At 36.5% G+C, this 12,911-nt stretch overlaps 1 protein-coding gene across 2 annotated transcripts in view; it reads right to left on the bottom strand.

The window, feature by feature from the left end:
• The window catches only part of CADPS2 (calcium dependent secretion activator 2), a 280,136-nt gene that overhangs the window by 166,455 nt on the left and 100,770 nt on the right, over window positions 1–12,911 (bottom strand). The window lies entirely within an intron of this gene.

Raw genomic sequence — 12,911 nt, forward strand, 5'->3', positions numbered from 1 at the left:
ACAAAGATATTTTCTCCCAGTATTACCCAACACATTAAGGCATATCCAGTTTGTGAATTTCCAATATTTTCATAACTACAGAACAGTCAGGACTAAACATCTGACTTCTATCAGGGAGGTAAAGGAGAAGGACCCATCTCAACAACTTCACCTCAACAAAACAGCAGGGTCTCAGCAGGAATGAGACTCCCCAACTAATTTTTCACCTGCCTACTTTGGGGAGGGGAGGTGAAGTGGGGCTTCAGCTCAATGCATGGACCTGCACAGCTGGTTAAGGGGAAAAAACGAGTGACACATCTGGGAAAGATCAGCCACATCTTGCCATCTTACCTGAATAACTGCCAAACCAAGACAAAGTCAGAGTTACTATAGAGGGTTCTTTCTGTCCCTAGAGCTGAACACAGATTGTGACATGTTGAAACAACCCGAGTGCATTTAGTATATAGCTAAGGTTTAAGGATACCTGATTCGCTCTTGACTAAAAGAAAAAATGATAAGTGATGCGAACTGGCAAAAACTGGTTCTTTAATTAAAAGCGATCTCCAGCTAATGAACATAGAGTTAGTTTGGCAAATTATTCATTACAATAAATTAAGGTTTTTCAGTGTTTTTTTCACTAAGACTGCTACTCTGAGTGCATCATGCCAAATATGTAACATCACCTCCTTTACAATGCTCCTCAGTTAAATCCAATGCTTTTCAAACCACAGTATTCATGAATATTAGGATTCCAATTAAAAACAAAAACAAAAAACCAAACAAAACCAAAACCAAACAAAAATTAAAAATGCACTATCCAGTGCTTGCAGGTTAATTAGAGCAATGTGTTTAAAGGAAACTTGACCATATTTAGAAACAGGATGAAAAGTGTTTTAATGCTAGTCCAGAAGTGAAACAGAACATGGAATCTGCCACCTGTTCAATCTGGCATCTTACAAGATCCTTGCAGAACCTGAGCCAGGCTACCAGAAAGAAAGAGAACAAAACCTGATGGCATCCCCAAAAGAGGTTCAAGTTTATATCAGAGAGTAGAAGCTGGATTACATGCCAGACTGGAAGGGTTCTCGCACTAAGCCTGTCAATAAATCTCCTCCTAACTTGACTGTGAGCATAAATGGCAAGATTTTTTTACATGAAAGAAAATGTTTCAAGTTTTCAAAATACAAATATAAGCTAATATTCTTCCATTTGTCAAAAGAAGAGACTGCTTATTGAACTTGTCAGTGAGAATATTACTATTTTCCTTTGTATTATAACCACATATTTTTGTAATTATTTTTGTTTTCTCAGTATGAAAGTCTGTCCAATATGAAAAACTATTTTGCTTTTCTTTTTTGGCTAAGAGGAGGCCAAAATTATTTTAATAATATATCCCATGACAGGAAATTGCTTGAAAATACCTGTTTGAAGGTAATTTCAATGACTGAATTTTGATTTCAGAAAAAAGGAGAGTGTAGGAGAATGGAACAAAGCTAAAGCCCTTCCCTGTGTCAATACACAACTTAAATGACTGCTTTCATTATTAACTCCTTTGAAGAAGTAATAATGGATTTTACTTAAGGACTGATATTTAGCTATTTTTTTATTTTAAAAATATTATCATTCAAGCTTATGAATATGTAACCTAGTTTTAAAAACCTTAGCTTTTTTTTTCTTCTTAATTTTGCATTGCTTTCCATCATCTCTTTGTACTTGAGAACTTAAAATGTGATTTCCCTACTTATTTATTTTAAAACTTCAGTCTTCTTCCTGAAATACTTGTAAATTGTAATGAGTTTTCTGTTAGTATGTAATGATGTTTTGTAAAGTATAGAAAGAAGGTGAAGAGGTGAAAAGCAAAGAAGGTTGTTTTACTTACAGAAAAGAACCAAGGTAATAATGACTGGTAGGTCATTCACATCTGTCCCAATAAGAAGTAAAACTGTCAATGTTATTATTTTTGCATTATGCAAAATGAAGTGATGATCAGAAAAACACTAACCTTGATATCTCATTCCAGGCAACATAATTTTACCTGTTTTTATTCCAAACTCAAAAAATACAGGAAAAAACAACTTTACAAGCAATGCATTTAAGTGATTATGAATGTGTACTCAATCATAATTTATTTATCTACTGACTACAAAGTGAAAACAACAGAAAGATTGTTAAAATTCTGGAAGTATAAGCAGTATTTGGAATTTTCATGTTTTGTCCACTTTTTTACTTGATAGAGCCCATCACATGAATGGGGAGAAGTGACAATCATTAACATCAGGTGTACCCTTTTCCTTAATTCCATATTTGAAGATCAGATCCATATCTAATACATCTGTTTTCAGCTATGACAACCACTGGAATAATTTTCAAACTGTTCAATAAAAACTAGAAAAGCATGACACTGCATAGAAATTAGTAAAAATGTAACAGTGCAGAACAGCTATTCAGATCTTCTCAGTACTGCAACTGAAATTTGGTTAAAAGAAACCACTGATTTGAAAAGATTTATAATAGAGGCTTTGTAAAAAAAGGTTTTGTTTGGTTTTTTTAAAGAATAATTCACATTTACATAGGCATCATATATTGCGCTTCCCACTCATAAAGTAATGTTTTTTTTTTAAATTGCATCATTAGAGATTATTGAAAAAGAGGGTACATGAAAATTTAATCTAACAAAAAACTTTTCAGCTTGCTGCAATAGTAATTGTACCATACCATCAATATTCACTTACAGAATCAACACTAGAGATGCTCCCATGTCACTTAAGCTCCACATATTGTATTTTAGCAGGGGGGGAACCTCACTACAGAACACTCTACAGACACCAGAGACCTGTTTTCAGTAAATCAGATACATCAGAAGTCCTGACCAAACAAATGTTTCTCCTAAATGCCACACCTATGGCATTGGAATCTTGTAAAACCTAGGCAAAGACATTGACTCCCCTTTTGAGGCTAGGTAATTCAGTAGGAGCATTCCCAACTGAGCAAAAGCATGAGAAAGACAGGTTTTCTTTCTGCAAAGATGATTATGATTTTTAAAGCTTCATCAGAAAAATTAGTTCTTATGAGTGACTACACTTGGGTAAATAAAAAGTTACTTTGAAAAAAAATGACAGATCATTATCTCTTTTTTTCCCCAATGATGTTACCTTAAAACAGCTTTCCATAAATAAACTTACCACCATCAGACATCAAGCTATTAATTCAAAAATACTTTTATTCCTTAATGTTTGAAGTTGCCTTTATTTTTTCTCACTCTGAAAAGGGAATCATCTTTGGAGATGGAGTGGCAGCAACCTCAAAAGGCAAGCTGACCAACAATTCTTATTAAGAGGATTTCAGTTTCTTACATAAGTGTCCACTTCTGAAAGACAGAATAAAGTTTTCTACTCTAATTTTCTGCTTTAACGATTCTAGCCAAAACATTCCCCTGCTTCTGAAGAGACCATGGTAGACAATAGACAATACACTGCTTTGTCCATAATGAGAAAAGTGGGGACCATCTTGACAAAGAGTTCAAGCAGTATCTGGCTGTAAAGTAAGGATCTGACATTTAGCAGGATCCCAAATGTGAAAATTGGCTCAACTCTTTTCACAGAAAGAACCCTTGAAAAATCACTTTTGCAGTAGTCAAGCTACAAACAGCCACTACCAGAGGCTAAATCAAATTGCATTCAGACACATCTTCAGGTTGTACTGCCTTCTTCCTTGAATCTGCATAAAGTCAATGCTCCTCAGTTTATCTGGTCATTTTAGAAAGACTATAAATTTACCAGAGTTAAAAACTGCTATTCAGAAACATCATGCTATCTTGACAAACTATTGCTTTGTTTGTATACCTGAACAGAACAGAACAGAATACATCTGAATAAATGAATGTTTTTATATTTAAACAGGCCAGAAAAAGATGGCATACTTTGTTATTTTTTTTTTCTCTTTTAAAATTACTTACAAGGCTGTAATGTAACAGTGTATATTAGTCCAAAAGACAAACTGTACACCAGAAAAAAATCTGGTTAATGTTCAACTTAAGGTAAAAAAGGTGCTAATGCTGCCAGGAGGTGCTGTGCTAAGGCCCCTGGCACACACCTGCATTACTCTACACACAAAGTCAGATACCCTATGCCCAAGAAATGAGATCAGCTTGTGCATAGATGAATACAGACCTGCTGAAATTAATGTTCTTCACCTTCACAATGCTCAAACTGATAGTTCCTCCATGTGACTATTTTATTACTGCTGTGTTAGCTTCCCTGCAGCTTCCTAATTCACAGTAACATCAACATGAAACTACATATATATGCCCACAGCATTACAAATTTCTCTACATTTAATGACTAAAATGATGGTACACATATCTAAGTACTTGCTCTTCTCTCTGCAACATGAAATCCAAAGTATTTTTTTCATTCTGTGTGGCAGCAATGCTTGTTTTTCCTTCATAGCTACCTTTTATAACACATAACCCAAGTCTGAGCCCTGCTGAGCTGAAAGCTCCTTTGCAGATGCCCCTGTGAGGTAACCTGCAGGGTCCCTCCCTGACTACTGCCAGGCAGCCAAGCTAAAAACTTTCAACATAAACCACGTGGAATAAAGGACTTGGATCTAAATTGTCGAGATAACACAGTAATGAACAACAATGGTTTTCTGGAAACAGCTAATGGCATCCAGGAGCATGGCTGGAAGAGTACAAGGAAGTCCCAGTGCTCAACTTTGGTCGTCAATCAAGAAAGCAGCAGGCAGGTAATGGGTGTAGGAGAGGTAAATACCAGCAGTTTTCAGATCAATGCCCGTGCTACTCTGACTCTGAAAAAGGGAGTTTTGCTTCAGACAGACCTGGTGCCTCCCAGGCCTGCAGGATTTGTTCCTGTGCTTATCTTCACACAGGTGGAGTTGCTTGAAAGGAGCAGACTGGGAAAAGAATGAAAGTGTCTGCAGCGCTAAGGATCCACAGTGCACTGAATACAAACAGCCTGTGGAGATTCCCAAAGTTCCCCAAGTTTGTGAACTAAGATTAGCAACTAAACATGGGAAAGTGGAAGAATCAACGAGTTCCAAGTCAGGCCAAAACAGAGCAGTTATACTCAGTTCATGACTGCAATCACTTGGATATGAATTCAACAGGACTTAACTTCTGAAGGATAAGACTGTGATGGAAGTAAATTGCTTCCACGTCATACAGGAGGTTAAAACCAGATTTAATTAAAGGGCAGGATGTGTGGAGCTTCCTTAAGCTACTGCTGGATCTTTTGATAAACCTCCTGCCTCCTGTTTCACAGCAAGAAAGACATAGCTGTAAAAGTAAAGAAAATGTCATCACTCCTCTACTTCAGAGGAGGCTGTGCCATTTAGCTTTTAATTTAAGATATTTTCTTTTCCTTGTCCATAGATTATACAGAGGATTAATTAAGATTCATAAAAGAGATAAATAAGATGATATTTTAAAACTCTCTTATTATCTGCATGCTGTAAAATCCCTATCATGTATCAAGCAAATGGCTATACTGACAAATGACCCAGACTGTGGTAGTGAAATCCTGTGGATTTCTCACAGAACTCTGCAAACCACAAATTTTAAAAACTCATTTCCTATATCCTGCTCTTCCAAACTCACTCCTTTTCCCAGGCAATATACACAAATCCCCAAAAAAATCACTAGTTTTGGCAAATATATGGAGAATTTTGTTTTAGCATATGTGCAATAAAAAATCAATTGAAACATATGGGAAAGGATGTCGAGAAAATCTGTACAGTTGAAATAAAGAGGGAGAAAAGGCACCTACTTTCAAAATTATTACTCTTGTAGAATGCATTAGACATGTTTTCAGCACATTTTATGACAAAACTCAGCGACCACTGAAACCATTTTTACTTCCAATTTGCCTGCAGCAAGTAGACTTTTAAAAGCTGCACAGGTCCCAAACCCACATTCAAACAACTTCTCCCAATGCACCATCAGGCCTCACAGGCTTTTTGTATTGATTTTGCTCTAGCAGAGCACAAGATTGTCTCTCAGACAACTGGACAAGCTGGTCACTCAGTTTTCTGGCAACACAGAGCCCACAAATAGCTCAAACATATGCTAAAATTACTTTTAGTCAAAAGTCTTACAGACTGCTAATTTTTTAAATTTGTTTTTTTTGGGGGGGGGGAGGTGAGAGTAAGAGCAGTTTTATAATCATATAAATATTGAAATTAGGATGGGAGGTCTTTGGATGAACAGAGAAAGCAATTAGCATATCACTCTGTGTAGTGTGTCATTATTGCTAAAAACAAGTAATAATGCAGGTAAAGAGCAAGGCCAGTCAAATATTCTACACTAGTTTCAGTTGAATAAAAAAAATTAAAATCCAATCAATTAAATGTTTTCAAAGACTATGTCTGAGTACTTTCAGTGTGTACATGACATATAGGACCTCAGTCAGAATTTTTTACAAGCTTGGTAAAAAAGCTACCTAAAAAGCTCAAAAACATAATGTACAACCTCAGATAGTGAGATATTTTGCTTTTCAAAATATTTTTATAAAGCCTGAACCTTTTTATTTGAGTCCAATATTGGTTTGTAAGATATCACTTATCCTAATTGCTTGCACTCATTTAACTTACTATATATTGATTTATAAAATATTATTATAAAAAAATATTAAAAGCATCCCAAAATCTAGAGTCATGATTATATTAATTAATTTAATTAATTTTAAAAAGAATTCAAATTTTCCAAAAAACAACACTGAAAATTACACAATTTTAAAACACAGATTTTTTTTCTTTTTTTTTTTTAATCAATCTGTATTTTAAAATACGGTTGATTTTTTGGGGCTTTTTTTTTGGATGGAACCTTAGGCAGTTTCCAAAATAATCAAAGCTGAGAATTTAATATGACCTTTCCTTACATTCAAATTTGGAAAAAAAAAAAATATATATATATATCTGCAGTTTTGAGTTTTCAGTACTGGTTAAAATGCCTCTCATGATTCATTTTACTCAGGGACTTGCAACACCAAATCCCAAGTAAAATCTACAATAACATCTCAAAATAAACAGGAAAGGAAGTACATTTAATAGTCAAGCTAGTCAAAATGTACACAATGGGAAGAGCTAACATAAATCCACTCCATTCAGTACATGTACATAGATCAAACTTTCACTGTACATTGCCAATACTGTAAATAGTAAGACATTTGAAGAATTAAACACACACCATGTATTATTGAGGAAACCTCTATCAAGAAAGAGTTTATTTAACACCATGATGTTTAGCTGTACTATTCAATTTTAGCCAATGACTGCTTCCCTATCAACCATCTTTCCTACTTGACTGCCATTAACCTTTCAGAGAAACTATTTGTGAAAAACCTTATATTAACAGAGAACTTGATTAACCTTGCCAGTGTATGTCCCAAATGTCGTGACATGCATCTTCTACTTAATATTACCATTACTGAAGAAAACTAAAAGATAAATTAACAGTTCAAAATTTATTCTAGACCAAATTAAAATGTAGTCTTCAATATTTTATTGAACAAATTGATCTACAGAGTTGAACTTATATTTTGTGAACAGGACACTTGGAAAAGTAATGCAAATGCCTTTGCACAGTTAAGAACAAGGTTTTTGTTGGTGCATTTGGATATGAGCAGAATCCAGCACCATTATTGTCTGTGTGGGCTGAAAAGAAACTACAGGCTCCCAACCAGAACTTTCACTAATTTATAGGCATGAGCATTTCCACAACACAGTCATATAATTGCTCTGCATCAATTGACCAAATAAAAAAATTTACATATTTTATTTTATAGGACAGTTGATGTTCTGATAACCTAAATTCTAAGAGCTGAGATCTGTGTCTTGTCTTGGAAAAATCACAACAAGTAGTATGTAAACAAATAAGCAGAATTCAATAATGCACATACCACTATTTTGCCCAGGCATTGGGATAACAGCATTTGAAGAAAGTCTGCTAAGACCTCATGTTTACAAAGAAAATCACTACCTCCATACTGAGTCTGCTAGTTTTAACTCTGAGTTAACACAAAGATAAAAGATGATGCTTTATTTGGTTCACAGAAACTGATATCATGCAATGTGGGCATTCAGTGATAAAGATACTCTGACCTAGATACAGATATTTTAAATATTTATTTATTCACAGCCATCTGTTTAGGCAACAAGGAGAGAAAAATCAGACAGCATGTACTTAGACACTCAATGGTCTTTAGCTAGTGATTCTGTATTGCAGACTCCTTACTTAGCCTTGGAATCATTATAATACTTGGACATTACTACCAGCAGATTCTGAAAGGGGGAAAAAAAGCCCAAATAGAAATAAAATTAAAAAGAAAATGACAACATTAAACTCCTCCTGAATTTGGTCCCTATTGACCAAAACTGTGGGTGTGACAGAGACAACAGAAGAGGTTATTTGGATAAAATGCTGAGGCCTGGCTGTTCTCCAAAGCAAACATCCCTAAGGATGGTTGTGGAGCCTGAGGAAATGTGTAGCATGTTATAAGGTACACACAGAAAAAATCCTATTAATGTCAAATTATGGGCCTGCTCTCCAGCAACTTGTCCAAACCTTTTTGGACTTCTGCCCTCATCCCTTCCCATGACAAAAGGTTTGGGAAATTCTCCAAAAGTCATAGACAGAAGCATTGCTTCCATTTTCAATCTCCTACAAATTTCCTTGAGTGTCCCAGTTTCTGGTGGCGTGGCATTCATTGAATTAAGGTACACATTCACCTTACCCACTACCTTCACAACTTTGTAAACTTCAACCATGGTCCTCCAGTCAACCTTCTCAGACTGAAGAGTTTCAGCCCTTTCAGTGTCTCTGCAAAAGGCTGCTGGTTCATGATTCTCAATGCCACCCTCTAGTCCTCACTGCATCCTTCAGAGAGGGATGAATGATCTTACTGAATGTAAGAGGGTTATACACAGCAGGGAAATTATGGTAGTGTTGTATAAAGAACCAGTGATTTCAACACAGGGAAACAAAGTGTCATTCTGAGTTGTAATTGCCTGTGCTTAGTTCAGCATTTCTGGAGACAGGCACTGGTTTATTTCTCCTCTGATTAGCACCTTAGCTTAGGTACATTAGAGCTAATGAAATCACATCTTGTCACACTTCTGCCCATGCAGTTTTGGAGATCCCCTTGAGTTCCCTGCAGTTCAAGCAACATTAGAGTAGACACAACATTTTTATCTCATGTGTAAAGTCAGAGATTTCCTTACACTGACTTTTCCAGGACAAAACATATTGAATAAACATACAACAATTCTCCTAAAGAGAGTGAGCCAGATAGAAACAACACTTAAATTCCCTAGGAACCAATCAAAAGGAAAACATAAACAACTTTTATCCAAAACCTTCTTTGAAAACATCAAGACTGTACTGTAAGATTACTGCTACTTGGACTTGGATATTTAAAACAGAGTTTGTCCTTCAGAAAGTGTCATGGGGTGATAAGGAGTCAGGACACTGGGTGTCTAGAGTAGCACTGTTTTTGAATAAAAAACATAAATATTAAACTGCAGAATTAGATTTGATCAGAATCACAATAGGATTCAAATTAGTGAATCAGTTGGGGATTGTAAAGGAGAAACAAGCTGTTAGTACAGGTCAGAAGTGCCACAGCACAGAATTCAATTTTCTGCCTCTCTTTATCTTTGCATTTGCAATGCAACAAAACCCAGGTCTGCCCTTCTTATGTGTTGAAACTACAATGTTTGGCCACCACTGCTAGACTGGATGAAAACACAAGAAGGCAAGCACATTATGGTGTGACAGAAGGAACGATAATAATGAAAGGCTCTTACTATTTACATATTTAGTCACAATAAATACTAAGAATACATCCTTCCGATAAAACCAGGACATGGATGCAAAGCATTTTTTTTATATGAATAGAAATAGGAAAAATAAGTCTGTAAAATGCCATTCTGTAAACATTTTTTATCTAACTGTATTTTGGTTTCCACATCTGCATACTGGACTTCAGGGATACCATCAAGACAGACTTTCCACACTCATCACAGTGCTGTCTTCTACACTGGAAAGGTCAAACTCTTCAGTTGTTGCTAACTATGAAAATACCTTCCACTCCAACTTTACCACCACAAAATTATTAATATCCACACACAAAATAGCTTAATTTTTTACTATTTTTTTTTCACTCAACTCCTTGTCTTCTCATTTGTATGGGTGTTCTTCCTACAGCTAGGCAGGGCAGAAAGCTTCAGAGCTATTTAGAGAGCCTATTGAACCACCTAAATAAAGTATCTTTTAAGTCAGCAATGTGGGGTCCCTGGGTAATCAATGGAGAGAAGGAAAAGCCTCCAGAGTTATTTAAAGTGCTTAAGCAGTTATCTGCACGCCTACCATGAATACTGTGGAAGTCCCAGCTGCACTGGTAATCTCTGGTGAGTAAGATGATCAAAGAAATGGGCGTGTGTATTCTCTCTCTCACCTTCCCCCGGACCCTGCTGAAATAGATACTGGCTGTCACCTTAAATACAACTTAGTTTCAGGTTCTGCCTAGGGAATACCCTCCCACACCCACCCTAGGCAGGACATGATGGGCCTTAAATTAGTTATGACTCATATCCTGATCCTACTTAGAAAAAGTCTTCCACCCTCATCCTCTCCCACCACCTGCACAGAGATTACCATATCCAAGACAACCAAAAGATTAGCATGCAAACCTTGCTGGTATATGCATATTTATGTCCTAAAGTGGCTCACAGTGTTTTCAATTTTCCTGAAGTCATCATTGCTCCATAAGGAAATCCCCTCTCCTTCTGCTTACCCTACTCACTCTCCAAAAATGTCATGCAGAATATTTTCTTGCCTTATTAATCACTGGTGAGAATTTCTTTGGGGTGTTGAAACCAAAGGGAATATACACAATTAGGGCAATAAAAGTTAATGAGAATTGCATTAAGTAAGCAAAAGCACCTTGAATGTCATGTCAATATTTTTTTACAAATAATTAAATATTGTTGATTTAACTAGACCGAATTCAGACTGACAACTTTCTGTAAATACGATGTGGAGAAGCTAGAAGATAGCAGAAATGGAATCCAATTTTCTCCCTTTCTGTTCCATTCTATAGTATAACCTGGAAAATGTTCTATATTTCCACCTGTTTATAGGAGTCAGGAGTGGTGTGATGTATAGATACCCATCCACAAAATAAAAATCCCAAATAGTTGAGTAAGGACTGAAGAATAGATTTAATCCAGTGGCCAATGTAAAAGGCAAACTTCAAATTTGTATTGCACCATGAGAATTTCGCTACCTATGAAGGTTCTGGTCTGTGGAGTGAGGCCCAAAAGACAAGAGTTTAAGGTCCTTCAGTCTAACAATCTAGTTTAAAACCCTCCATGTTAGGTTAGCAATCCTGTCCACAATCACACCTTTGCTTTCTTGTCACATTGGGTGTGCCATCCTGGGCCGTCCTCGTGTCAGTCCTACAGCCACCTTGGATGCCTGGTCATGTCACTGGTGCTCACACATTAAGGGGCATTAAGGGATTAAGGATTAAGGGGCAACAGCTGGAAGGCTGAAAGGGCCTCAGGAATCTTTGTCCCATCAGATTCAGGCTAGAAGCAAGTATAAAGGTTTGGCCAGCAGATAGGTGCCTTTCTCTAGGACAGGGTGAAGTCTTTCCTCTTTGCTTTGTCTTTCCTCTGGTCCTACCCCCATGACCTGAAGTGTCTAACATGCACTCTTCCCACAACAGACCTGACTCATCCACTTCTGCAGCCAGGATCCTGAACAAGTTTTCTAGAACAACTGCAGAGAGACAGGGATCCTTTCTCCTGCTGCTAGAAGTTAAAAACTTCCAGCTGAAGTTACAGCTTCCAAGCTGTGGCATGGGTCAGTACAATTTTCCCTCATTTGCAGGAAGTTTAAGTGTTCCCACATGAAAAAAACCTTGGCACTACATAACCAGTTAGGAAGACAGCTTATTCAGAGGTGGTACTGGGAGTGACTCTTCCCTTCCATCGTTTGCAAAGGGATATTTCTCCTGCCATAGTCCCAGAGTGCTTCCATAAACCTCATTATAACATCAGCTACAAGTTTACATTTCTACTAAACATGCAGCCTCAATTTTATTTCAGAATTTTCCTGTTTATAGCTAAAATGTCTAGAAGTCAATTTATTTATTCATTATCCCAAGAAACAGATTCCTATAAGGAAAAAGTACAGATTAATCCTATTTTTACTCTTCTCTTACTTTTCCCCAGTAGGCTGTAAACTTTTAGTCTGAGGGTGACTTTTTTTCTTTTCATCTCTACTCATGTTACTGACCAAGGTTATTTTAGTTGGCCTAAGAATTTTTATATAATGCCTATAGCACTAAAATGAAGATAATTCACCTACCTACAGAAGACTTAGAGAGAGAAACAGGCACTTCCTTGTAAACATTTCAGAAGTTTGAAATTATGAACATCTAATCACAAGTCAGACAGCTTTGGCACAGACACCAGACTGAATCTCAACAACTATCCTTGAAGCTTGTAACAGAAAGTATGGGAATAAATGAAAGGAAAGCAGCATCTCCCGCATGATGGTTCTTCTATTGAAAATCAATCCACTTTCAAGGTGAGAAGGTATCTGGGATAGACAGCCTGAAAGCTTAGAGATGAGAGATTAGATCCTAGAGATCAGGATGCCCTCAGCAGAGGAGACAGCTGAAAAGGTGTCCTGAGAGCTCTCTCATTTTTAGGATAGGTACAAAAATATCTTCCTAGAGGACAAAAAATAAACACACATTATAGCTCATTCAAAGAGATCTGTAGATTTCTCAACCATTTTACTTAAACAATTACTTTTGCATAGGGCAGTCCATCCTGTATTATGGAGCTGCTATTACATTTCTATTTAAAATATCACAGAATAATAATGTTTAGGGGGGACCTCT

The sequence above is a fragment of the Erithacus rubecula genome (genome assembly GCF_903797595.1).
Source record: "Erithacus rubecula genome assembly, chromosome: 4".
NCBI lineage: Eukaryota > Metazoa > Chordata > Aves > Passeriformes > Muscicapidae > Erithacus > Erithacus rubecula.